Source organism: Gorilla gorilla, chromosome 20 (genome assembly GCF_029281585.2).
Source record: "Gorilla gorilla gorilla isolate KB3781 chromosome 20, NHGRI_mGorGor1-v2.1_pri, whole genome shotgun sequence".
NCBI lineage: Eukaryota > Metazoa > Chordata > Mammalia > Primates > Hominidae > Gorilla > Gorilla gorilla.
Genome location: NC_073244.2, coordinates 42646808 through 42672670, shown reverse-complemented (window position 1 = coordinate 42672670; position 25863 = coordinate 42646808). Strand labels below are relative to the sequence as shown.

The window sequence follows — 25863 nt, the reverse complement described above, 5'->3', positions numbered from 1 at the left end:
CTGCCTAAGCTAGAGGAGAATGGCAGGGCTTGCATTCGGAAAGGGGTTGTCAAGAGAACCAGATTAAATGAGTAGGTTGGGTAAGGGAGACCTTTTATCAATACTGGAGCACTCTCCCAGGCATGGAAAATATGTGTCTGCCTGAGAAAGACCCCAGGAGAGAAAAAAAAAAGGAATAGTTCACACTAAGGTTAAAATGTGAGTATTTTTGCAAAAGTGGGAATAGAAAATATTTAAGAATTTAGAGAGGGGGACATGCTGAGAGCATGTACCATGTAAGACAGATAAACCCTCCAGAGAATGATGTCCCATGGAATGACCCAGAAGGCTCCCAATTTCCCAAAGCCACCAGGAATGCCCTGGTGGCAAAGGCACCAGTGTCACTGAGGAGTTTGGTGGTGGCATGCCTCAGCAGGCCAGGGCAGACTTTAGGAGAGGCGCTGCAGAATAAGGCTCACTGAGACTAACGGGGATGTTAGGATTCCTCAAAACAATAGAGTCCAGATGGTGATGCTTAAACACCAGAAGCCAAGAAGATGCAATTATCTTAATGAGTAGCCATGGCGGCAGGGCAGCCAGGTTGGCCTGTCCTACAGAGAGATATGGAGATGGTTGATACAGCAAGATTGTCCTTGAAGGCAGCCAACACAGGTATTACTCAATTACTACTACTCAGTTTTTCTTGATTTCTAAAGAAATCAAGAATGATTGATTAAGGAGGCTGAGGAATTGCCACAATAAAATGACCCAATACTGTGCCCGGTTTTTGGATCTGAGCTATTTTTTGGAACTGGAACCCTTCAGTCCAAGGGTTATGGTCCAGCATAAAAAATATATGGTCCAGTATATTTTTTATACTGGACCATAACCCAATATAAAAATATTTTTTATTTTAACCCTTCAGTGGAAGGGTTCCCCATGCAAAAATATACTAGTTCATATATATATTTATATATATATATATACACACACACACCATATATATACACACACCATATATATATACACGCCATATATATATATACACACACCATATATATATATACACATATATATATATACACATACACATACACACACACACACACACACCATTTATATATATACCACACCATATATATACTCAAGAGGAAGGACCCTGGAGGACCCTGGAGCACTATGGCAAGTGTTGATTGTTACGAGCATCCAGTTCTTCCTCAAAGAGAACTTTAGCCATATACTTGGGTAACTACATTCCAGAAAAAGGGGAGTAGGCAAACATTTCAAGCAGTGTCAGGGGACATTAGTACTTGAAGACTTAAAGCATTATCATGGCCTTACTATACAACTGGAGGTACAATGGAACTAGGTAATAAATGGAGTCCTGGTCAAAACCACCCACCCAGGTTCTAGGTCCCATTCAAGTCTGGCAGCCTTTCAAGTCACCTGGGTCATAGCAAAATTCCCAGGTATACAATTTTTTTTTTCTTCTAGAATCCAAAAAGCCTACCAGACAGTGTGCTTCCTTTTTCATGGTGGGAGATATAAAATGCAATTATTTCTCCTTTAATTTGAATGCAATGTTGTGACATGCCCTTGACGGCTGAACTCCTAAAAGGTTTACTGATGTAGTAGACCCCTGAATCTTCATAGGGTTTATCTCCCAAACTCTAGACCACATATATCTCACCAAGGTCTCCAACATGCTACATATGTCTCACTTATTGGGTCCTATTATCGTATTTGCTATGGAATAGATCATTGTGATTTTTTGCTGGATGTCAACATAGGACAGATTACTTTGGTCTATATTGGTCCAAAGTGCATCTATTTTGATTATACATTCAGGGTTTGGGAAAACAGCCAATTTACTTGGCTTAAAGCATTACACATTTATCAGGTGATTTGAAAGGTTGTCAGATTTGAATGGGACCTAGAAACTGGGTGGGTGGTTTTGAACAGGGCTCCATTTATTACTTAGTCCCATTGTACCCCCAGTCGTATAGTAAGGCCATGATAATGCATTAAGCCCAGTAAATTGGCTATTTTCCTAACCTCCAAATGTAAAATCAGAATAAAGGCACTTGGTAGTTGGTGCAAGTTCCTTGCTGAGCCCTTAGACTGTAGAGTAAAAACTATCATAGTGAGGGGAGCCAAGAGAAGACTCTGAAAATGCCCCTCACCCTGCTCCTGCCAAGACAATAAAAACAGTATTATTTCAGGGGGAAGGAGATGGGAAGCATTAGCCCCACTCTTACAAACCTAACAGATGTTGCAGGGGTGGTGGTTTGTGTCAGAGATCCATTTAATTTACCAGTGTAGCCCCTGCTAAAACCAGATGTATCCTGAAAAATAACAGTGAGCACCACAAACTCAACCACGTCATAACCCTGATCGCAGCTGCCATGCAACTGTGATGTCTTTGCTGGAGTTGATTAACATGGCCTCAATTCATGATATGCAGCATTGATTTAGCAAATGTGTTCTCTTCCATACCTATCAGAAATGATCAGAAATAGTTTACATTTACATGGAACAAACAACAGGATACATTCATAGATTTCCCCAAGGCTCTGTTAACTTTCCTGCCCTCTGTCATAATGTGGTCTAAAGTAATCTGTCCCATGTTGACATCCAACAGAAAATCACAATGATCCGTTCCATAGCGAATATGCTAATAGGACCAGTTGAGCAAGATATGTAGCGTGTTGGAGGCTTTGGTAAGTCATATGTGAGCCAGGGTTAGGGAGACAAAGCCTATGAAAATTCAGGAGTCTGCTGCATCAGTAAACATTTTTAAGAGTTCAGTGGTCAAGGAAATATTACAATATTGCCTCCAAACTAAAGAAGAAATGATTGCACGTTGCATCTCCTGCTGTGAAAAAGGAATCACAATTAGCTGGGCGTGGTGGCACACACCTGTAATCCCAGCTATTCCGGAGGCTGAGGTGGGGCAATCACTTGAACTAGGGAGGTGGAGGTTGCAGTGAGCCAAGAGCCAAGGTCATGCCATTGCACTCCATCCCGGGCGACAGAGTGAGACTTTGTCTCAAAAAACAAATAACAATAACAACAACAAAAAACAAAGGAAGCACAATGGCTGGTAGGTTCTCTGTTTCTCTGGATTCTGGAAGCAACAAAATGTATACCTATACTGCGCTGACCCAGGTGACTTGAAAGGCTGCCAGATTTGAATGGGACCTAGAACAAGAAAGAACTCTATAACAGGTTTTGGCTACAGTGTGAGCAGCCCTGTCATTTGGGCTATAAAACTCAGCAGACCCATTGGTAGTAGAGGTATATCCCAGCACTTTGAAAACACACCATGTGGAGTTTATGGCAAGCTCCAGTGAGAGAATCACTAGGATTTTGGGTCAAGGCCATGGCATCTGCTTAGGGAAAATTATACACCATTTGAAAAACAACTTCTGATTGTCTTATGGGCCTTGGTAGAGATGACACACCCGATCATGGGACACAAGGTGAACATGTGGCCATAGCTGCCCATCAGGAGCTCATCTGTCAGACTCAGAAACTCCTAATGCTAGTCAAGCCTGGAAACAAACCATCAGAAGGTAGAAAGGGTCCACCTGGGATCCAGTATGAGGAGAACTGGATGGCACAAGGAATTTGCATGAGCAGGTAGTCCAGATCCACATGTCACCCTCCACTGTTATGTCAACACCGCTTCCTCAGATAGCTCCTCCTGCTGTAGAGGGGATCCCTTGTGACCAACCGATGGAAGACAAAATGGCCTAAGCTTGGTTCACAGAAAGGTTAGACTTGCATGAGGGTGCAGGCTGAAGACAGATGGTGGCTGCACCATGGTTCCTCTCAAGGATTGCCTTGAAAGACAGTGATGAGGGAACATTCTTCCAAGGGGCAAAGCTCAGACCATCCTGGTCATCCACTGTGTATGGGAAGAGAAGTTGCCCAAGGTTGGAATATCCATATGGTGCCATAGGCTGAATGGTGAATGGCTCCGTTGTCTGGTCAGGGCCTGGAAGTAGCCAGAGTAGATTGCACCTGGGAGCTTCAGGGTAGAGTCATGAGGCTGGGCATTTTGGAGCAGACACAAAGTATGAAGATCTGTGTATTGTGTATTAATGTCCAACAGAGAGCTTTCAGCATAACAGTGGCACTAAAGGATCACGTAGACAAACCGACTTAGTCAGCTGATACTAGCCACCCTGTATCATCAGCAACCCCAATGATGGCATGATAGCAAAGTACATGAGCAAAGTAGCTATGGTGGCAGGGATGGCTACTTGCATGGGCCCAACAGCACAGGCTCTGGCTTACCAAGGCCAATCTAGCTGTTGCTGCCATTGCCTCTCCAAAATGCCAGTAACAAGGACCCATGTTGAATTTCTGATATGGCACCATCCCTCAAGAGGACCACCTGGATACATGTTGGCAAGTTGATTACACTGGGGTCCTCCACCCTGGAAGGACCAGTGACTCATTCCTGTGGGAGCGGGGTTCTTATTTCATATATGGGACTTTATTTCCCATTAAGCTTCAGTGACAGCCACCATTCGCGTGATTACAGAGGGCTTGATACACTGGGATAGGATCCCATATAGTGTCACATTGGTCCAGGAGACCCACTTTAAAGCAAAGGAAGTATGGGATTGGGTCCATGGCCATAAGATTACCTTGTCATGTCATATACGTACCATCCAAAGTTGCTAGTCTAACATGCACACACATGTTTATTGCAGCACTATTCACAATAGCAACGACATGGAATCAACCTAGATGCCCGTCAGTGGCGGATTGGATAAAGAAAATGTGGTACATATACTCCATGAAATACTACATAGCCATAAAAAGAACAAAATCATGTCCTTTGCAGAAACGTGGTTGGAGCTGGAGGCCATTATCCTAAGCAAATTAACAGAAGAACAGAAAACCAAACACCCAATGCATGTTCTCATAAGTAGGAGCTAAACATTGAGCACCAATGGACATAAACATGGCAACAACAGACACTGGGGCCTACTGGAGGGTGGAGGGTTGGAGGAGGGCAAGGACTGAAAACTATTGGATAATGATATGGTTTAGCTTTGTGTTCCCACCCAAATCTCATCTCTAATTGTAATCCTCATGTGTGGAGAGAGGGACCTGGTGGGGGGTGATTGGATTATGGCAGTCATTTTCCCCATGCTGTCCTCATGATCATGAGGGAGTTCTCATGAGAGCTAATGGTTTAAAAGTGTTTGGCAGTCTGCCCTCTCCTGCTGCCATGTAAGACGTGCTTGCTTCCCCTTCACCTTCCACCATGATTATGTTTCCTGAGGCCTTCCCAGCCATTTGGAACTGTGAGTCAATTAAATCTCTTTTCTTTATAAATTACCCAGTCTCAGATATTCTTTATAGCAGTATGAAAATAGACCAATAGAGGCATTATGCTGATTACTTGGGTGACAAAATTATCTGTACACCAAACTCCTTTGACAAGCAATTTACCCATGTAACAAACCTGCATATGTACCCCTTGAACCTAAAATAAAAATTAGAAAGAAAAAAAATTGCCTAATAAAGTGTTGAAAAGGTCTGTACGAAGCACAACTAAGGTACCAGCTTAGATGTGATCATTTGTAAGGATGGGGCAGCAATCATTCTCCAGGATGCAAAAAACACTTTAAGATATTTATTTGATGCTTTACTAACATATATATATATATATATATATATACATATAAAATTATATTTACCCAATAGTTGGAAAATATCCACACACCTAGGAACCAAGGGATGGAAGCAGGATTGTCTTCCTTGCTGTCACACCCATTAACTCACTTGGGGAGTTTGTGCTTCCTGTACCCACAACTCTGTGTTCTGCAGGTTTATAGGTCCTGGGTCCCAAAGAGGAAGCACCTTTGCCAACAGACAGAGCCAGAATAAACAGTAATTGCCACCTGAACACTTGAATTCCTTGTGCAAAGGACCCGCAGGCAAGGGAAAGAGTTACCATTTTGGCAAAGGATGGGTTGTGGTGGGTGCTGCCCAGATTCACCTTCAATGGAGACATAGCGCCTCATTCCCAGCAGGCAGACAGGCAGCCTGCAGTTACTATTCCCTTCAGGGATTGCCTCAGCTGCCGATGGGTGGCTCACCAGGGTGGGTCACATTCAATGACAGATTAATCCAGAACCATGAAGGCCTGGACAGCTTGGGAGAACTCTGAAGGGCCATTCTAGCTCCTGAGTTTTGCAAGGAGCCAAGGCCATTGTTAGGCTTGCATTGCATGTTGATTTTTCCTGTTGTTCACTCCTGCTTGTGTCCCCTCCTCAGGTGCTGATGTCCAGGGTGGACCTTAATACACCTCCTGCACCCTTAACCCCACCTCAGAGTTGCCCTCTTTCCCAGAGAACTCGACCTGCCACAGATGCCACCAATTCTGAACATTTGAGTTGCATCCTTGTGGTCTGGTTTCATTTTGTTTTGAACTCCACAGGTGATTCCGATACCCAGCCAGGTTTGCATTCACAATATCACTGATTCACAATATCACTGAATCACTGCAGACCCCTCCCCAGTGCCTCCTGCCCAAATTCACCGGCAGGTCCCTTGCAAGCTCCTTTGCACATGGCAGATGCCGCGAGGGTGACTCGGGGGAGGACTTTAATGTCCAGGTGCTTCCAGACAAAAACCAAACAACAGATGGTTGGAAAACCAGCGGGAGGGTCCTCATGGGCATGTGAAGGAGAACCAAGAAGGATGAAAAAAAGGTGGAGGGTCTGTAATTCCATCTAGAAGGGATTGGCTGCTCACCTCGTCCTAACATCCTGAGACATAAAGAAGTAACTGTTTCCTAAGACAACAGTGCAGTGCACACCATACCTCTTCCTGTGCTTCAAAAATCCTGGTCTTGGATAGATGCAGCAGGTCATAGTTCTCTGGAATTTTTGTTTGTTTGTAAGCCTCTTTGTTTAGCCATGACTCAGGCTCCCCTCTTCCTCTTGGCTGCCTCATTCTCCTCCTGGTTGGAGAAGAGGTCTTTGAGGATAATACTGCATTGAGAGTAGTCAGTAAGAAGGGTTGAACATGGAGCAGAATGAAGTTTATTGATCCAGTAGAGATTCCGTCTTGAGCACCCAGGGTTAAGGAAGACAAGTAACCCAGATTAAAATGGCAAGGGCATGACAACCCAGCATATGCTGGTGAAACATCAGGAGACAATGGCATGACCCAGCTAGACGGAGGCAGGATGAAGCTGGGTTCCTTGGCAGGGAGGAGTAGAAAAGAGAAGAAGGAGAGAGACAAGGAAAGGGGCCCTCTGTGGGACAAGAAGGCAGCCTCAGCCATGACTGGAGAAAACGTCCCTGAAGGTCATATTCTGGCCAAATGCAGTTAAGATCGGGTCCTCTGTGGGTTGGGCAGGAAACGGGCATCTTTCTAGTTGTTGCTGGGGTCACTCGTATTGTTACATCCAGCCTTTTGTTCTCAGCACCCTGTAAAGAGTAGGCTAATGAAATAGACCAGCTGGACTGTGCCTGGACTATATTTATGCATATTCTGAAGGTTCTGAGTTTGAATAATTGATTACCTTTTGCAAGGTAACACTGTGGTTTTGGTCATAAGAAATTCACGCAAGGCTGTATCCACCCACCTCGGCTTAGTACTCACCCACCTCGGGAAAATCTGCTCCTTCAATTAGCGGTGTGCATGAATATATCTGGTGTATGGATGCAGTTAATAACAGAGCCGGTGCAGACTACTGGGTGAGACTTCTGTAAGGGGCTTAAAATATGGAACATTGCTGCTAAAGACCTTCCCAGATCTTGGCTGGGTGAGGATGGAGATTGGGCTGTGTTCACAATGTGTGGTCATGCATAAATATTAGCCTTAAATAACTATGAATACCTTGTTTCCTAAAAAGATTAGTGGCTCTTCCCTGTGTGATAAATTGTGTGAGTTACAGTGCAGACCTGTCTTCCCACTGTATTATCCCACAGCCTTTTAAATAACCGAGCCCAAATTATGCTCAGGGAGCTGTGCAGAATGCTTCGGCAAGCTTTAGGCAGAGAAGTATAATTTGGGTTCATTCTTCTTCTGTTTCTACCTTTTTCTCGTATGCCTTTATTTCATTCTCACCTTAGTCTTTTTCTTTGATTCCTTCTCTTTCTCTGAATCTCTTATTTTCCCCTTCCATCCATTTACCTCTGAATCTCAGACTTTCTTTTATCCTCATGTTCATGTAATAATAATCATAGCTAACTTTTATGAAGTGTTCCCAATGCTTAGAGTTAATAAAGTGCTAAGCCCTTTACCTCTACTAGTGTATTTACTTCTAATGACAACCTTGAGAGGGATACACTCTTTGACTATACCCATTACAGAGAGGAGTTAACTGAGGCACAGAGAGATTCAGGAACACACTCAAAGTCACACAGCTTATGAGGAGGTGGAGCCAGGATTTGCCCCATGTCTGCCTAACCTCCCAGACAGGGCTCCAGACACTAGAGTGGTGGTGTAGCGCTTCTTGTTTCTCTAAGGCATCTCCTGGGGTAGAGAATAAAACCCTTCCTTCATTATGAACATACATTTTAGGGATGCACTGAGATATCCCAGCTCCCTAGATTAAGTGATGGGGTAACAGGTACTCCCCCAACTCCACCCAGGTCAAATGAAATGGAGAAATCACCACCAAGATTGAGGGGATCCTCTTACAGTCAACCCACGTGGTTGCCCTTTGGGAGGTCTTTGCAGGGTCCTCCTGTCTCTGTTCTCTGTTTGCATTAACTGATTTTCTTGGGGCTAGTGTAACAGAACTGAAGTAGACCTGATTACTTGGTGGCCTAGGGTATACTCAGGGGAGAGAAGAGCCAATATGATTGGTCTTAAAGAGATGCTTCATTGAACTCTTAACACTTAGGGCCCAGCCTGCAATAGGACATGCTCTCTCCAACTAAGCATAATTAAAGTAGACACATATTTTGTTGTCTTTTCTCTTTCCTTTTATAATCTACTTTATTAAAATAAATGTATATGCAGCAGAGGGTGCAATTTGATGAGTTTTGACATATGTAGACACCCTCCCTTCTAGATATAAACCATTTCTGTCCCTCTAGAGAATTCCTTCCATCTCCTAAGTCCATCTCTATACTCCTTGCAGAGGCAGCCACCGATCTGATTTCTGTCCTCACAGCTGGCCTTTGCCTGGTATAGCACTCCGTAGAAAGGGGTCATACAGTGCACACTTTTTTGTGTCTGGCTCAATGTGACATTTTTGAGATTCTCTTATTCCCTCATATATTAGGGTTTTGTTCTTTTCATTTTTGCTTCTAAATAGTATCTCATATTGTCAACATAAAACAACTTGTTTATCCACTCCTCAGTTGGGGGACATTGGACTGTTTTCAGTTTTTGGCTATAGGAATAATGTGGCTATGAATATTTTTGTATAAGTCTTTTTGTAAATAAGTTTTCATTTCATTTCCTCCTCCTCCTCTTCCTTGTTGTTGTGGTTGTTCTTCTTCTTTCTCTTGCTCTTCTGCTGCTGCTGCTTCTGCTTCTTCTTCTGCTGCTTCTTCATCGTCATCATCGTTGTCTCCTTCTCCTCCTCCTTCTCTTCCTCCTTCTTCTCCTTCTCCTCCTCCTCCCCCTTCTTCTTCCTCTTCTGCTCCTTCTTCTGCTTCTTCTTCATCGTCATCATTGTTGTCTCCTCCTCCTCCTCCTTCTACTTCTTCTTCATCATCATTGCTGTCTCCTCCTCCTCCTCCTCCTCTTCTTCTTCTTCCTCTTCTGCTTCTTCTTCTGCTTCTTCTTCATTGTCATCATCGTTGTCATCTTTGTCTTCTTCTTCGAAAAAAGCTTTGACTGGAATTTTGTGGGTCAAATGGCAAGTGTTTGTTTAACTTTATAGCAGTTTTCCAAAGTGTTTGTTCCATATTACATTCTACCAGCAATATACAAGAGTTCTGGTTGTTCCACATCCTTGTCTACTTTTGGGACTCTCAGACTTTTCAATTTTAGCCACTATACTGGATATGAAATAACATCTCATTATGGTTTTAGTTTGCATCTCACTGATGACCAATGATGTTGAAAGTCTCTTCATGTGCAAAATGTCTACTTGTATTTTTTTTTTTTGAAACAGAGTTTCACTCTTGTTGCCCTGGCTGGAGTGGGATGGTGTGATCTCTGCTCACTGCAACATCTGCCTCCCTAGTTCAAGTGATTCTCCTGCCTCAGCCTCCTGAGTAGCTGGGATTACAGGCATGCACAACCATGCCTGGCTAATTTTGTATTTTTTTAGTAGATACGGGGTTTATCCATGTTGGTCAGGCTGGTCTTGAACTCCTGACCTCAGGTGATCTGCCTGCCTCAGCCTCCCAAAGTGCTGGGATTATAGGGGTGAGCCACCATGCCTGGCCTACTCATATCTTTTTTTGGGTGTGAAGTGTCCATTCAAGTCTTCTGCCCATTTCATACCTTGAGGTGATTGGCTTTTAAAATTATTGATTTGTAGGAACTCTTTACATATTACAGAACTAAGTCTTTTGTCAGATATATGCAGCATGCATATCTTCTCCCAGGCTTTGGTTTGACTTTTACTTTTCTTTGTTTATTTTTGTGGCAGGAAGAGGGAAACTCAGATTTCTTCCTTGCAAGAGCTGTTCTTAAAGCATGAATGTTGAGAACTTCAGTAACTGGGATAAATTTCTGGGATGGTTACATTGGAATTGGGGCCTGAAGCCAAGTTTTCTGAAAGTGACCAAGGCCAGTGGTGGCAGGCTGATGGCTTATGAGGACAGTGAAGACAGCCCTTTGACAAATCCCAGATATATTTGAGAGGGTGGGGAAGAGAATGCTACAACCTTGCTGAAGACTAGAGTTATTGCATGAGCTGGTAAGGGATTAACAGTATTCCACAATTAGTCTGAATGGAACTTCACTGTTTTCTACAAATACAAAGCTTGGGGGATGTTTGTTTTCCTAAACCTCTCTTTAACATTTGAAGGCTAGGTGCTTTGCAAATGTTTCACTAAATCCTCTCAACAGGGAAATGAGCTCAGGCATAGCAAAATGGAGTAAGTTGTTCAGAATTCCACAAGGTAGCAAGTGGTATAGCCTAGACTGAGTCCATGGCTGTTTTGCTCTGGGCCCAAGTCTGACTTCCAATCTACACTGCTTCCTCAGATCCACATCCTGGGCCCTAAGTGTGCTCTCTGCAGCTGTACTGAGCATTTTAAATCCCTCTCCCTCCAGACTATCTAGTAAATAAGTGCCATAAAATGTTAAATCATCCTTTCCCTCTAGGCTCAATGTTCTGGGTCTCCTAACACCAAGCCTTGAATGGCTTACTTTCCAAACTCTTTGCTGTTCTCATAGCCCTGTTCTGATCCAGCTTCAGTTTCTCAACTGAGATGCCCAGGGATGGGCACAGGATGCCTAGATATGCTGTCTATCTGCAGTGTCCCTCTGCATGCAGTGGACTTTCACTATGGGGCTATTGTGGAGTCCTAGGAAGAGGCACAGACCACACTCACTTTCTGAGTTGGTAACCAGAGCACTTCACTCACTGGTGATCTATCGAGCACCTGCCATTGACAGCAGGACAGAGATATCAGAGCAGTGGGCACAGCCAAGAGGCCCCCTGTCCTCCCCATCCCACCTCAGTTTTGATTTTAGTAGATCACACAGGCAGCATAAAATAAACATGCAACTGAAATCAATATAAATTGTGTAAGTTTCTCTGATGGAAATAAGTAAGGGCGATATGACAGAGAAATGAGGGAGGCACCTTGCGTAAGATGAGTGAGCCGAGGATACCGACCCCTGAGCTGTGACCCAAAGCCTGAGAATTCTCTCAGTAGGAGCAGAACATTCCGGGCAGAAGCAGCTCCATTTGAAATGCAGTAGTTTGGAAATGTCCACCAGATATTCAAAAGTAGACGTCATTGAAGCTATAAGCACCTGGAAGGTCTGGGCTGGAGATTTCAGGGCACTCAACCCACAGAGATGGCATTTAGTGCTTTGGGACTGGATGGGATTGCAGGATGAGTGTGGAGGGGAAAGGAGGAAAGGGCCCCAGACAGAGCCCAGGGGAGCATCAGAGGTTTGTCTTAAGGAAATTGAATAGACCAGGAGCAAGTGGAGGAGGCAGAGAGGAGAAGCCAGTGGAGTAGGAGGAGGGCAAGAGTGGGCGTTGTCATAGCAGCCAGGCATGCACACAGCCCAAGCATTCAGGGTGAGAGAGCACTCGCCTGGGCCCCCTGCCCTAACGGCTTTAACCCAAGAGAGAGTTTAACCCATCTTTCCTAGCACTTTCCTTGGGCCAATCTCGTGCCCACTTCTCCACTCCCAGACCTTCTAGTTGTGTAGTCCACTCTTGGCCAAATGTTTTCTGAGAAACGATTGAAGATGGAATCGGCATCCCATCCCTTCAGTGGTCTCCTTCCTGAGCAGGACCGTCACTCCTTATTTGCTTGGCGGAATCCCCTCACACCCCTTCTTGCCCAGCTCTTTCCTCAAATGGTTCTTCACTAAGAGCTTTCTTGATGACAACCAAGCTTTCTTGATGACAGTCAAGAGTCACGTTCCCTTGATTTGAAAACTTCTCTCCCTGTCTTCTTGCTTATAATTTTCTAAGAATCCGTCATCTGCAGAATCCCACCATCACTTTCATTAACAAGAAGTGGGAGGTTTTCACGGGTAGGTAGAAGAGAGCTAAACACTAAGAGCACAAATCAGTACATTGTTCCCAGCATGATAAGGAAATCACTATAAGACCCAGAAGCACGTGCCAGTGGATGAAGTGAGGCAACTAAGCAGCAGTGAGCAACCACTGGCATCTCTCTGAGGCAGGAGGCGGGACTTGACTCTGGAGGCGGGGCTCAGGCACATGACCAAACTGAGGACTGGCTAAAACAGGTCCTGGGTGGAAGCAACTTTCCATCAGACACGCTAGCCGGTGCGCCATGTCAGTTTACCGTTGCCATGGCAACAGCCGGGAGTTACCACCCCTTTCCATAGTAATGACTTGATGAACCAAAAGTTACTACCCTTTCCCTAGAAATTTCTACATAAACAGCACCTTACTCTGCATGTAATTAAAAGTGGGTATAAATATGACTGCAAAACTGCCCTGAGCTGCTGGTCTCAGCACACTGCCAATGGGGTAGCCCTGCTCTGCAGGGTCAGTCACGGAGCTGCAACACTGCCACTTCAATAAAGCTGTTTTCTTTACCCTACCACTGGCTTGCCCTTGAATTCTTTTCTGGATGAAGCCGAGAACCCTGTGGGCTAAGCCCCATTTTTGGGCTCACCTGGCCTGCAACGCTTCCACCCCCAACACTCATTGAGGACCTGTGGAAAGTGCTTTATCCATAACATTCTCTCTGCACATGGATCCTGATGGGCTGGACTTGGGAACAAGTGCTTTAACCTTGAAAGATTACAATATTGTCATGCAATCAGTAAATTCTGTTATTAAATGTTACAGCCGCTAAATTAAACGATAAGAATAACTAGTATTTTGAAATTCTGAACATCTTATAATTAGAACAGCCTTGAAAAAAATATTCCAAGTTAAGGCACATTAGAATGTATTCCACAACATGGAGACAGCCTGACAAAGAAACATTATTCTTAGATTTACAATTAATTACCCTTATGTCTATACCTTGCATTCAATTTGCATATCTTAAAAGTGCTGTAAATTTCACAGGACTCCCTGTTATTTAAGATCACTCCGCTTAGTAAAAGTTTCTTCAGTGATAACTTTTTCTTGATTATGTAGTTGTGAGGTCAGTAAATCTGGCTCTACTTTGCTCTCCCATGTTATAATTTTTCTTTTTTGTGTGTGTTTTTCATTATTTGGCTTCTTGTTCCTTCTGCCCCCTCATTTATTATTCCCCAAAGAGCCAACAGATAGAGACACTGGCTGGAAGACGAAGTGAGTGGTCGCAGTCCGAGATGTTATCTTTTCCCCACTACGCATTGGTACTGGGTGTCTGACATGTTCTATACATCTTTCTGGTGCCAACCTCATTAAACAAATACAACTTGATGTATAGCTCTCAATAAATGAAATTCTATGCAACAGATTTGTTCTTGCCCCGTTGGTGCAAGAACACCACATACCTCTCTGCCTCTCTTTCTCTCTCTCTCTCCCCCCCCTTTTTTTTTCTGAGACCCTCACCTCCCAAGTGAGTAGGTTCATTGTGATTTCTCTTTGCAATTTTGTACGGTCACTAATTTCATAACCTTTCATTGGACTGAGTTTTTATGCTCACTGTGAATGTTGTATTTTAAAAAGACTGCATTGGATGCCCTAAATTATTCATAAGGAGCCATGAACACTATATAAAGTGGTATATGTTTGGTAGGATGTTGTTTAGTATGTTTACCTTGAGAAGACACACATGTAGCTCTTGCACTCACTTCCACCTGCTGTCACATACACACTGTAACATCTATACTTTCAGAGGTGACTCCATATAAAGGTGCCTATGAGGGAGCTAGCAATCCTATGAGGGAGCTGCCACACTTTTGCAGAATTGTAAATATCAACTGCAGTCTGTTACAAACCATTTAAAGGATTTAAAAAACAAAAAAATTTTTCGACCAAAAGCAACCTGTAGTTTAAAAGACCATTTTTGTTAAAGAAAAAAAAAAAAAAGTTGGCCGGGCGTGTTGGCTCATGCCTGTAATCCCAGCACTTTGGGAGGCCGATGCAGGTGGACCATCTGAGGTTAGGAGTTTGAGACCAGCCTGTCCAACATGGTGAAATCCCATCTCTACTAAAAATACAAAAGTTAGCCGGGCATGGTGGTGGGCACCTGTACTCCCAGCTACTTGGGAGGCTGAGGCAGGGGAATTGCCTGAACCAGGGAGGTGGAGGTTGCAGTGAGCCAGATCGTGCCACTGCACTCCAGCCTCGGTGACACAGCAAGACTCCGTCTCAAAAAGAAAAAAAAAAAAAAAAAAAAGAGTCACTAATAATTAAAACTGGTATCCCCATTGGGTGAAACTTTGAGTTGCTGTTATTTTGTTCCATTTTGGTTTTTAAATGCATTGTATTGCCAATATTTACTAAACTTGGGATGACACTCCAGTTTGAATCTGAGTTAACTGTATCATAGACCAAGATGTGGTGCCATGCAGTGTAGATTTTGTCATACTTAGGAGAATTTGGTTCTGGAAATCACATCCTGGGGTATGAGAGCCCAAGCCTTGTACTTTCTGAAAAAGGAAGAGGATAAACGACCACTTCCCCCTTTAATTTTATTTTAAGCATGACCAGGTAATTTCCCATGGCTTCCTCTTCTCACTTATTAATTGGCAGTTTATTAAAGCAATTTTTAAAAAGTTAATACCATTGTCATTTCTCCATTACAGTTCTCAGAGAACCAAGTGTTAAGGAATGTCAGGGAAGGAAGAAGGCAGCCAGCCAGGAAGGGGAGGTCCTGGCCTGAACACGCCAGGCATAGAGGGATAGAGGGTGGCGAGGAAACTGCACCTGTCTCCAACCCCCGACCCCGGCCCCGAAACATGACATTGGCTGAAACAGGTGCCTCACCTCCTTCTCAAATAGTCTCTTCCTCTCTCCCTTTGCCTACCCTCTCTCCGTTTCCTCACACCCAGGTATCTTCTTACTCTTTTTGGAAGGTGGGTGGGTGAAATATTAACTTTTTTAACAAAAGTATTAATTTCTGATGGTGACATCCTTCCTGACAGTTCAATATGTAAGTGAATTCCTATGACTTCACAAAGCCCATTCATCCTATGTTTTCATGGGCCGAATGCAAGTGAATGTGAAAGAGGCTCTCTCCTCATTGATTGTAATATAATATTTCCATTAAAATCATTTTTAAAAGCCTTCCAAACAATGCTTTCTCAAAGAATAGAAAGCTATCTCTCAGATTAGCTGTCCTAGAATACCTTGGCAAAAGTATCCAAGTAGCAAGAGTTTCCCTAGTCTTATGTCCTATATACATCTGTTAAATTACTCTGAGATCTCATTAAATAAAGCTAATGTACTTGTAAAACAGTAGGGAGAGACAGTTTATCATTGTAACTGTTAAAGAGAGCCATTCGGGTAGGGAGAGAGCCAAGAAGACTAGGTATATGCTGGTCAGTGTAGATGTTTCTAAGTCATAAATCTTGCCTCTTTCCCGCCTAGTTATTGTGTATTTCTTTAGGTGAGAGATTGATTGTAGTGGCAGAAGATGAATTTGCCCATAGTCTCTTTCTTTCTTCCTCTTCTTCTTCTTTTTCTTTTTTATACTCCCGATGTTTCGCCAAGGTGATAATGCTCTTTCTCCCCCCTGCAATCATTTGTTTCAGATTAAAAGCATAAAATGGCACAAAGAAATGGGAGAAGGTTGGCCTCTGGTCGGGCAAACATGAGGGCATGAAGATGTATAATGTCCCACACGGGAGGAAGCCCTTGCCGGGCCCCTCAGGATTTATAACAAGCTCACCTGAAGGAGAAACTTCAGGGGCACTTACACAATCAGATACCTAGAAAGGAGCTGTCATTTCCCCACAGAAGAGTTTGCAAGCAGATGGTAAAAGGGGTTTAATTTGAAAACACTGAAACATCGTGTTCGCTCAAAACCATGACAATTGCAGTTTTATTGTCTCCACTCAGGAAAATGTGTGTCTGGATCATCTTGTGGCCCGAATGGGGAGAAAAGGTACTTTTCATGAATATATATATAGATGCTGAATTTATAAGGATCAATATAGTCACCAAATGTTGTACAACATGTCAGGATATCATAAAAAGCAGGCAGTTCTACATAAAATACCAGCTTAATCTTGGAGATTTTAAAGCCTCATTAAAATGTGGATAAAGTCCATGTATGGAAAGGCAGCCTTCAAAAGGTTGAAGTTATATATCTGTAGGGCAGGAATTGTATCCTCCACTTCTGAATGACAGCGGCCTTGTGGGTTTCAGTGGGTGGTGATCAGAGGCTTCTGGCTGGGCAGTGTCCTGGTCTGGGGGTGGACCAGGGGGTGGTTGGCACGGTGGGATCAGGGCTGAGTGCGTTCCCCATGCTTTGGGATTCCCCAGTCCTCTCTTTTAGGATGGTAGATTTAGTTAGACAAGCCACAGTGGACAGGTCAAATCCTGTGATCTTTGGTAATCTGGCACATTCATTGATTTTATTGTTTTGTAGATTGGAGGTTAGCTGCCTCTGCAGCAGAGTATTGGCAAAGAGGGATACTTAGAGGGTCTGGGTGATATAACAGGGAGACTCTCTATGATCGTCTTGGGGGGTTAGGGAGAGAATTGTTTACTGAACATTCCCTCAATGTCCCCTGGCAGCCCAGAGGTGAAGTTCCTCACTGGGAACTGTTCATGCAAAGAAAACAAGGCTCCCTCTCCCTAGTGTCTGAGTTTCTCTCCTCATCTAACCCACAGCTTCCGATGGAGACTGCTTTCTTTTCTAGAGCCCAGAACAAGCCAGCCCCTCTGGTGCAAAGCTAGAGTTTGCACCCTTGTTGGAGGTCTGTGTGGTTTTGGCTCATCTGCTTAATTTTTTTCTGGAGAAACTTTGAAAGTCAAGCAAATACTTTTATCCTGACCTTTCTGCAACATTGGCCCATATTCACCACTTGTCAGCAGCACAGGTTGGCCAGCAGTCATCTGTCACTGCCAACCGTCACTCTACTGCCATTCCCATCAGCCCCATTACCTGGGATCAGGCATGAGCAGAGCCCTGTGTCGGAAAGATCATTAAACTTGAGGCTCCCAGGTAGCACAGGTAGTCCAGGTGGCCTGTTGTTATTTATAATAAAGGAAAGTGCAGCAGAAGCACCTGACGGTGGCCCAGGAGGCCGGCAGAGGACGCCTGAGCAGTGTCACCACTGAAGGACAGTTAAAAGTGGACTCTTCCCCCCTCACTGTAAGCAAAGAGGATTTATTGAACATCTGTTCTGTACATGGCTGGGAAGATTGATTAATTTAATTGCTCACACTTTGCTTAAGTAACATTTGAATACTTAATGTCAAGTTTGAAGGATATTCCAACATTTGCCAGTGCACCTTCTCCTTCATGTTGCAGAGGGAGCTCTGGAAGGGAGTGGGAGAGTGTGACCGTCTGGAGCTCCTTCTAAATTCTCCTTCTTGGAGAGCCTGCAGGAATTGCCAGTGGGAAAAGCTGCCTCTTTTCATAAAAGCAACTAGTTACTTTTCACATTTTCCCATTGTGATAAATCATTAATGTAATGAGGTTGAACCTTCTTCACTGAGTGGTGGTAATTTTCCCTCTGGTATCAACTATAGAGACAGTTGAGCATATTATATATTTCTGTACCCTTTAACATAATACCGTAATCGTATGAAAGTACCAGATGAGTTAAAGCTGTAGTAATTTATTGCAGGTTATAGGCAGGCAGCATATTTAGAAGGAACTCTTGAAAGTTCTACAGAAAACCAGCCTTTAAACGGTTCTCAGCTCATCAACACTTGCCCTTTCTATTATTGGTTGGTTTTTCCTCATCTCAGGTGTCAATCTTATCCAGTTTGGAGGGAGAGGTGCCTGGAAAGCATAAGCTCTTCTTCTAATGAAACTTTGTTTTGGGAGGGCTAGGGAAATCTGTATCTCATGCATTGAAACTGTAACCTCTAGACCCCAAGTTGAAAATCACACACACAGCTAGACCAGAGCATAAAAATTAGCACTGGAAATGTATTTCTCAAAGACATTTTCCCTCCTCCCCTGCATTCTTAAACATTTAAAGTGGGATTCCATTTATTTTTTTTTAAATAATTACACCTAGGTTTTCATGAACATATCTGCAATGGGGAATGAGGCTGACCAAAGTTTAGAAAAATGGTTAGAAGCTGAATTTGGCTTAAAAATGACTGGAAAGGATTTTTATTTATTTGTAAAAGGAAGATATGCCTTTCTATGTTTCAATCTTTTTAGGAACGCCACTTATTCATTTATCCATGAAAATATTCTTGCATGCCTTCACACATTCATTTATTCAGTCAACAACCATTTCTTGTGTGCCAAACTCCTAAAGCAGAGAGAACATTGCTATTTTGTTGGAGGCTTCCTTCAGGATTTGCTATTAAGGAAGACTTTTCTGTTTAAATATATGATTTGATTTTTTTTTTGAAATGAAGGAAGATGGGGCAATGGTGAGTAATGAGGAAGAGGGAGGTGGGTATTCAACGCCAACTGGAAAATGGCACCAGTGTTTTGGAATCCCACTGCGTTTCCCATTGTCAGAGATTCTGTGCTTGACATGCTCACAAAAATGCTTAAATCTGGGAGGGCTGAGGCCTAGGAGACTGCACTGCTAATTTATTGCCCAGAACCAGAAAAAAAGGAAGAGAATCAGAAACCTGAAAGACTAGGAATGGCTCCACCAACAGACTGAGCTCTGGGTTCCAGGGAGGGTCCATGACAGGGAATGGGCAGGTTGCTGGGAGCCCTACAAGCCAAAATGATTCTTGGCAAAGGATAATCTCCGGTCACATCTGATTGAAGTCAGTTGTGGCCTGGGCTGATTTCTTTGAGGGATGCCCGTCTGTCCCCCGCCCTGACCGCACACAATCCATCCCACACCGGGCCTGAGACTGTCAAGGCCAGAGCCAGGTGCCTGGGCTCCGCATATCCTTCTCCATCAGTCATACTGCAGGGAGCAGACAATTAATTCTGGAGCAAAATTGAAAGTCAGAGGCAGAGTCTGAAAGAACAGAATGACAATAATAAAGTGCCCCAGCCTCGCATTAATCTCCCTCACTTCAGGCCTGTCACAGCCGGCCCGGCTGTGACTAATGCCAAGCTTTGCATACAGTGGTCACAGACACCGGCAGCATGCTCCCTTTACAGCGCCGGCGATGCGCTTTGTTGGGTTTTTGACTCTTGCGGAATCACTGAAAAAACATCGCCGCTGGTCATAGGTAAGGGGACAGAGTTCCTCCATCATGTGCCTGGTGATGGATGCCTGGGTCCGGGACCTGCTGTAGGAGCAGGAACATGAAAACTTCTCTCTCTCTCTGACTATGCCTTTTCCTTCTCTCTTCTACTTCTCTGTCTCATCTCCCATTTCTACCATCTTGGATTAAACTCTCACCACCTTCCTTGATTCTTCCACCTCTTCTTCCTGTTGGTTTTTGTGGTCTCTCTCTTTGCTTTTTCCCAGAGCCTCCCTCATCCAATCCTGTTTCAGGAAGGCAGACTGGAGGGATTTGTTCAAGTGTGGCTGAGCATGTAGATTGCAGGAAACGGGGGTGAAGTATATTCACAGATAAGTCTACAATAAGTAGCTGGAATTGGCTCATACCTGGGAGCTTTGAAGAAATTCAAATGAAAAATGGTGGCATTTTGGCCCAGAGATGCAGTGGGTCCCCACATGGCAACAGGACTACAGGACCCTCATGCCACTCTGGTGTTTCGCCGCCCCACCTGGTGAGCAAGGAGAAGGCAGCTGGGGTGATTAATCAAGTGAGGGATCAGTGAACACCTAAACAAATCTAACCCACCAGAGGAAAGAAAAAATGATTCCTCTAATGGGGAATCATGCCTCCCTGATTCAATTGAGTTTTTCTGAGTAAACGAATGGAGAATTCAGGGAGTAGGTCTCATGGCAGATTTTCAAAAGCTGTGTGACATTTTTCCCTCCAAAAATTGTTAAAAACCCTTGCGCTGCAGGGCATCTGCATTAAAATACATTGGTTTTGGGGACAGAAACCAAAAGGTAGGGTTTAACAGTTACGTCTTGGTTGCAGAGTTACATTTCTGCAGAGAGTGGCCCGCTGAGCTTATGGGAAAGGCTGCAAGAAAATCCCCAAACCAAGGTGAGTCAGCAGCAAAGAGGTGGGCAGACTTCTAGGGTAAAAATGTCCTGGGATGTGGTTAAAGGAAAATGGCCAGTAAAGAGGGTGTTTCGCCAGCTTGTTCTCTTGATGCGGCCACAAAAGGCTGCAATGGAAGATGAAAACCAAGTCAAAGGCATGCCACTTCTGCCCAACACAGGGTTTGTCCATTTTCTCAAGGGATCGGCCTCATTGCATGAAGTCAGTCCCCAGAGAGAGAGCACATTCCGTTTGCACAGGGCCTGCTGCAGAAGGCCCAATGGATGTAGCCCCAATGACCACTGCAGTCACACCAGGGCCTCTGCATCTTGGGCCTTGGGCCTCTGCGTCTTCACAAAGATACCCAGAGCTGCCCTGAGGATCAGCTCTGCCTGGGTGCAGCCCCACTGCACTGCTCCCTCCCAAATGACTTTTGGGTCCCATCTTCTGCCTTCCACTGTTCCCTTCCCCGATACCTTGTTCAGTCAAATGTGATCTTAGACTGGACAGACTGGGGGCAGCGGGGGTGGTGCTCTGCTACAGCTATTTTTTTTTGCAAATTTCCAACCTCTGTGTCCCTGTACTCGGCTTCTATCCAGCCCACCCATGCCCCCAACACATGGCAGGAGAAGAAGTGATAAAGTCTGGTTGTTTGTCTCCTTGGAATCTCATGTTGAAATGTGACCTCCAATGTTGGAGGTGGAGCCTGGTGGGAGGTGTTTGGGTCATGGGGGGTGGATTCCTCTTGAATGACTTGGTGCCCTTTCCATGGTAATGAGTGAGTTCTTGTTCTGTTAGTTCACACACGAGCTAGTTTAAAAGAGTCTGGCTCTCTTGCTTTCTTTGTCACCGTGTGACACACCTCTCCACCTCTGCCTTCTTTCCACCGTGATTGGAAGATTCCTCGCCAGAAGCTGAGCAGATGCTGGTGCCATGCTTGTACAGCCTGCAGAATTCTGAGCCAAATAAGCCCGTTTTCTTTATGTATTACCCACCCTCAGGTATTTCTTTATAGCAACGCAAAATGGCCCAAGACAAGAAGACACATCTGGCTGCCCTGGGCTGTAGATGATGGCATAGTGGAGTCTGTTTTCACCAATCCTCTTTTTGTTTCTTGTCCTCACCTGGCTATGTTACACGGAGCCTTTCCCACACCTGTTCCTGTAGGGCCTGCCTCTCCACGGCCATCAAAAAAACCAGTGTGATGCTGGTGAATATATTTAAGGCTGCCTTTGCCACATTAAATTCTCCAACCAATATTATGCACCTCTCCCCACCAAAATAACTTATTTGAAGACACTTTAGAAATGCTGGGTAAACAAAATGAAACACGCTGCAAATTGTAAGACTTCTCAGAACCTTTAATTTACCGGCATACACTATGACTTCATGGAACTGAATTTTTTTTTTTTATGATGCCTTCTCCAAACTTCTTAGGACATGGTGCCTGTATTAGCTACATGACCAGTAGACACTGTTTAGCTGCCCTCCTGCCTGAAGACATCACTTGGTCTATGTTCTAGGAGGGAATGCCAGAGGGAGGAAAAATCATTCAATCCCCCAAAGAGCAGAGTGGATGATATAATTTTAGACCAGGAATTAGAAGGTATGGATTCTGGCCAGGTGCAGTGGCTCATGCCTATAATCCCAGCACTTTGGGAGGCTGAGGCAGGAGAATCACTTGAATCTGGGAGGTGGAGGTTGCAGTGAGCTGAGATCAGGCCACTGCACTCTAGCCTGGGTGACAGAGTGAGACTCCATCTAAAAAAATACTAATAAAAATGAAGATATAGATTCTTATTCTGGCATCACAATTTATCTGCTGTGGGGCCCTAGGGGATCCACTTCCGCTCTCTGAACCTGCTTCCCTGCCTCTGGTAGGTGGAATTGGATATGTCAGTCCCTGCAAGCATCTTTCAGCTCACACAGTTTGTGACTTCATGTACTTGCCAATCTGCTCTCATCACCCCTCCCCCATTTCACCCATTCTCTCACCCCAGGGACTAAGCCAACTCTCTAGAATGAATACATTTGGCAGACAAGGGCTTGCAGGTTGATGAGGAGAGAGCTGTTCTCCTGCTATAGCTGGGGGCCCAAGCAGGCCAACATGAGCTCACACCTCTCAGACCCGCCAGTCCATTAACATTGCAAAAGACTTTGATGCACTTTGGGAATTGTGCAACATTGATTTTATTGTCATCTTTTTGCACAAGCAGTAAATAGGCTAACATTTTAGGTACAAAGTAATTATTCCCGAAAAGCAAGACATCAAAATAAAGTTTATAGTTAGCAGCCCGACATTTTGACAGGAGCTGTGTGGAGGTCCCAGAGATGTCTTGCAGTTGCTGAAAAGGTTAAAGATCAGTGTGCTTTACTGGCAACAGGGAGGCACAAAGGTGGTCCCCTTGTGGGGCATGCCATGGGATGCAGAGATGCTGGGCTGGCCCCCGACACAGGCTGGCCCTACTGGAGGCAGTTCTGGGGGGCCTCTTCCTTTCTGTCCAGGATTCAGCATGTCCCTTTTTAATGCCATAAGGAGGGTAGGCACCAGTATGGACCTGGTCCTTTTTTGTGTACACATCTACTGTTGTTGCAACCTTGGGTCTTTGCTCACACAAAAGTGGCACACACAAATACCGGGAGATTATCCACCTCTCATTCCTCTGCTGGGATCTGGAGGCATATAGCGGATCCTACAGGTGGGCTAATGGGTCATTGAAAGGCTTGTATCTCTGGCTTTCTTCTTCTTCTTTTAGAGACAGGATCTCGCTCTGTTGCCTAGGATGGAGAGCAGAGGCATGATCACAGCTCACTGCAGCCTCGAACTCTTGGGCTCAAGGGATCCTCCCACCTCAGCCTCCCAAGTAGCTGGAACTACAGGTGCGCACCATGACACCTGGCTAATTTATTTTAGTTTTTTTGTAGAGACGGGGTCTCACCCTGTTGCCCAGGCTGGAGTACCTCTGGCTTCTAAGGAGTGCTGTTTTTGGATGCCTGATATGATTTGGCTCTGTGTCCTCACCCAAATATCATGTTCAATCACTATCCCCAATGTTGGAGGTGGCACCAGGTGGGGGGTGATTGGATCATGGGGGTGGTTTCTAATGGTTTAACACCATCTCCTAATGCTGCTCTCATGACAAGATGTTGTTGTTTAGAAGTGTAATCCCAGCACTTTGGGAGGCCAAGGCAGGTGGATCACAAGGTCAGGAGTTTGAGACCGTCCTGGCCAACATGGTGAAACCTTGTCTCTACTAAAAATACAAAAATTAGCTGGGCCTGGTGGTGCATGCCTGTAATACTAGGTGCTTGGGAGGCTTAGGCAGGAGAATTGCTTGAAATTGGGAGGCGGAGGTTGCAGCGAGCCGAGATAGTGCCACTGTACTCCATCCTGGGCAACAGAGCAAGACTCCGTCTTGGAAAAAAATAAAAGTGTAGCACCTGCCTCCTCTCTCTCTTCCTCCTGCTTTGGCCACATGAACTGATGGCTCCCCCTTTGCCTTCCACCATGACTGTAAGGTTTCTGAGGCATCTCCAGAAGCTGAGCTGATGCTGGCACCATGCTTCCTGTACAGCCTCTGGAACCATGAGCCAATTAAACCTCTTTTCTTTACAAATGACCCAGTCTCAGGTATTCCTTTATAGTAGTGAGAGAACGGGCTAATACAATATTAACTTAAACTGAATCCAAAGAGATTACTCAGACTTTGATTAAAGGACATACTGGCTTTGTGTTCTAGGATGCCAGGTGAGTGTGGCTATGTCTTGGGCTTGCTGGCTGGTGCTGTCACTCTGCTGTGCTGGCGAGGGAAGTCTTATGGTATGGATTTTACACAGCACGCTCTGAGCAAGGGTGACCCTGTTGTCCTGGGGAGACCACTGTGTCTAGCCTCTGGACAGCTCTTCTGATCATCCTCCCTGGCTGCCTCAAAACCCCAAGTTCCCTGCCTGTCCTAGTTCCTGAGCTTGTATGTCCATGTGTGGTGGGGGGCGGCTGAAGGTTTATCTGCCCCACTGACTGGCCTTGAACACACAAGCCCCAAGCACAGTTCTTTAGCATGAACTTCCTTCTTCCTTCTGGAGGCAACTGTTTGGGGATTATTTGTTTTTCCTGGGCACCTTTTGGTTTGCTTCCTTGCTGGTTACAGATCTATGCAGTGTCTGGCCTCCTTCCATTCAAAATATAGAGAAACGTGCATCTGGACAGAGGCTGGTAGCATCATTTCTATTTGAATCTGGCATGGGGCAAACCCTCACTGAACATCTTATTATGTGAAAGAGTCATTCCAAGAACACATGTGAAGAAAGCTTCTTAACGTGCTTCCTGTGTCTTGCTGAGTTGGCTTAGAATCTTCCTTCCTTTTGCTTAACTCCTCTAGTGAGCTCAACAGAGAGATTGATTTACCCTCAAGGGAGATGAGAAAGGATGTCTTTTGCAGGCATCCTAAGACCCTGCTCTTTGGAAGGGATTCCTCAACTGGCAGAAGACAGTCTGGGGACCCTGGTCTCAACCTTGACACTGCTCATCCAGGGGTTGGCCTCTGCAGCTCACAGATGCTTCAGTTCCTTGGGAATGGCATGCACATGTGCATCACTCAGCCTGGAAGTATCCTTTCATCCCATGCACCTTTTCCTTGTGTTTCATCTCAGGCATATTTTCCTCTAGGAAGCCTTCTCTGTTTGTCTGTCTCTAGACTGATGTGCATTCACCAGACTTTGTCCTTATCAAGAACTGGTCTTAGGGCCTTGAGTTTCCTCATGCCTCTGCATCCTGTGTTCTGTGATGGCTTTGTTCACCCTACTCCTTTCCATGTCCTCAGCACCTAACACAGGTTGTGACAGCCGGCAGGTACTCCACAAACATCTTTCGCAGGAATATCAGTCCTGCATATCAAACTCATGGCCACTGACCATGTTCGTGGGCGTGGGGAAGATAACTGCTTTTTAAATTTTCCTTGTGATTTCTCTAGGTCCTTTTTTGAAGGTGCTCTTAGATGATCTTTTATTTCCAGCCCAAAGGATTATTAGGAGAAGCTACAAAAGGAGAGGTTTTCATTTCTTTCTTTTTTTTTTTTTGAGATGGAGTCTCACTTTGTCACCCAGTCTGG

At 44.7% G+C, this 25863-nt stretch overlaps 1 long non-coding RNA gene across 4 annotated transcripts in view; it reads left to right on the top strand.

Moving 5' to 3' along the window:
* Window positions 1-25863, top strand: part of LOC109024131 (uncharacterized) — a 77722-nt gene that overhangs the window by 6818 nt on the left and 45041 nt on the right. For all 4 annotated transcript variants that reach the window (XR_002003580.3, XR_008674068.2, XR_008674067.2 and 1 more), the window contains 3 exons: window positions 15334-15505; window positions 16282-16634; window positions 20690-20758. This is a non-coding gene — a long non-coding RNA (uncharacterized lncRNA). The remainder of the gene's footprint in view (window positions 1-15333; window positions 15506-16281; window positions 16635-20689; window positions 20759-25863) is intronic.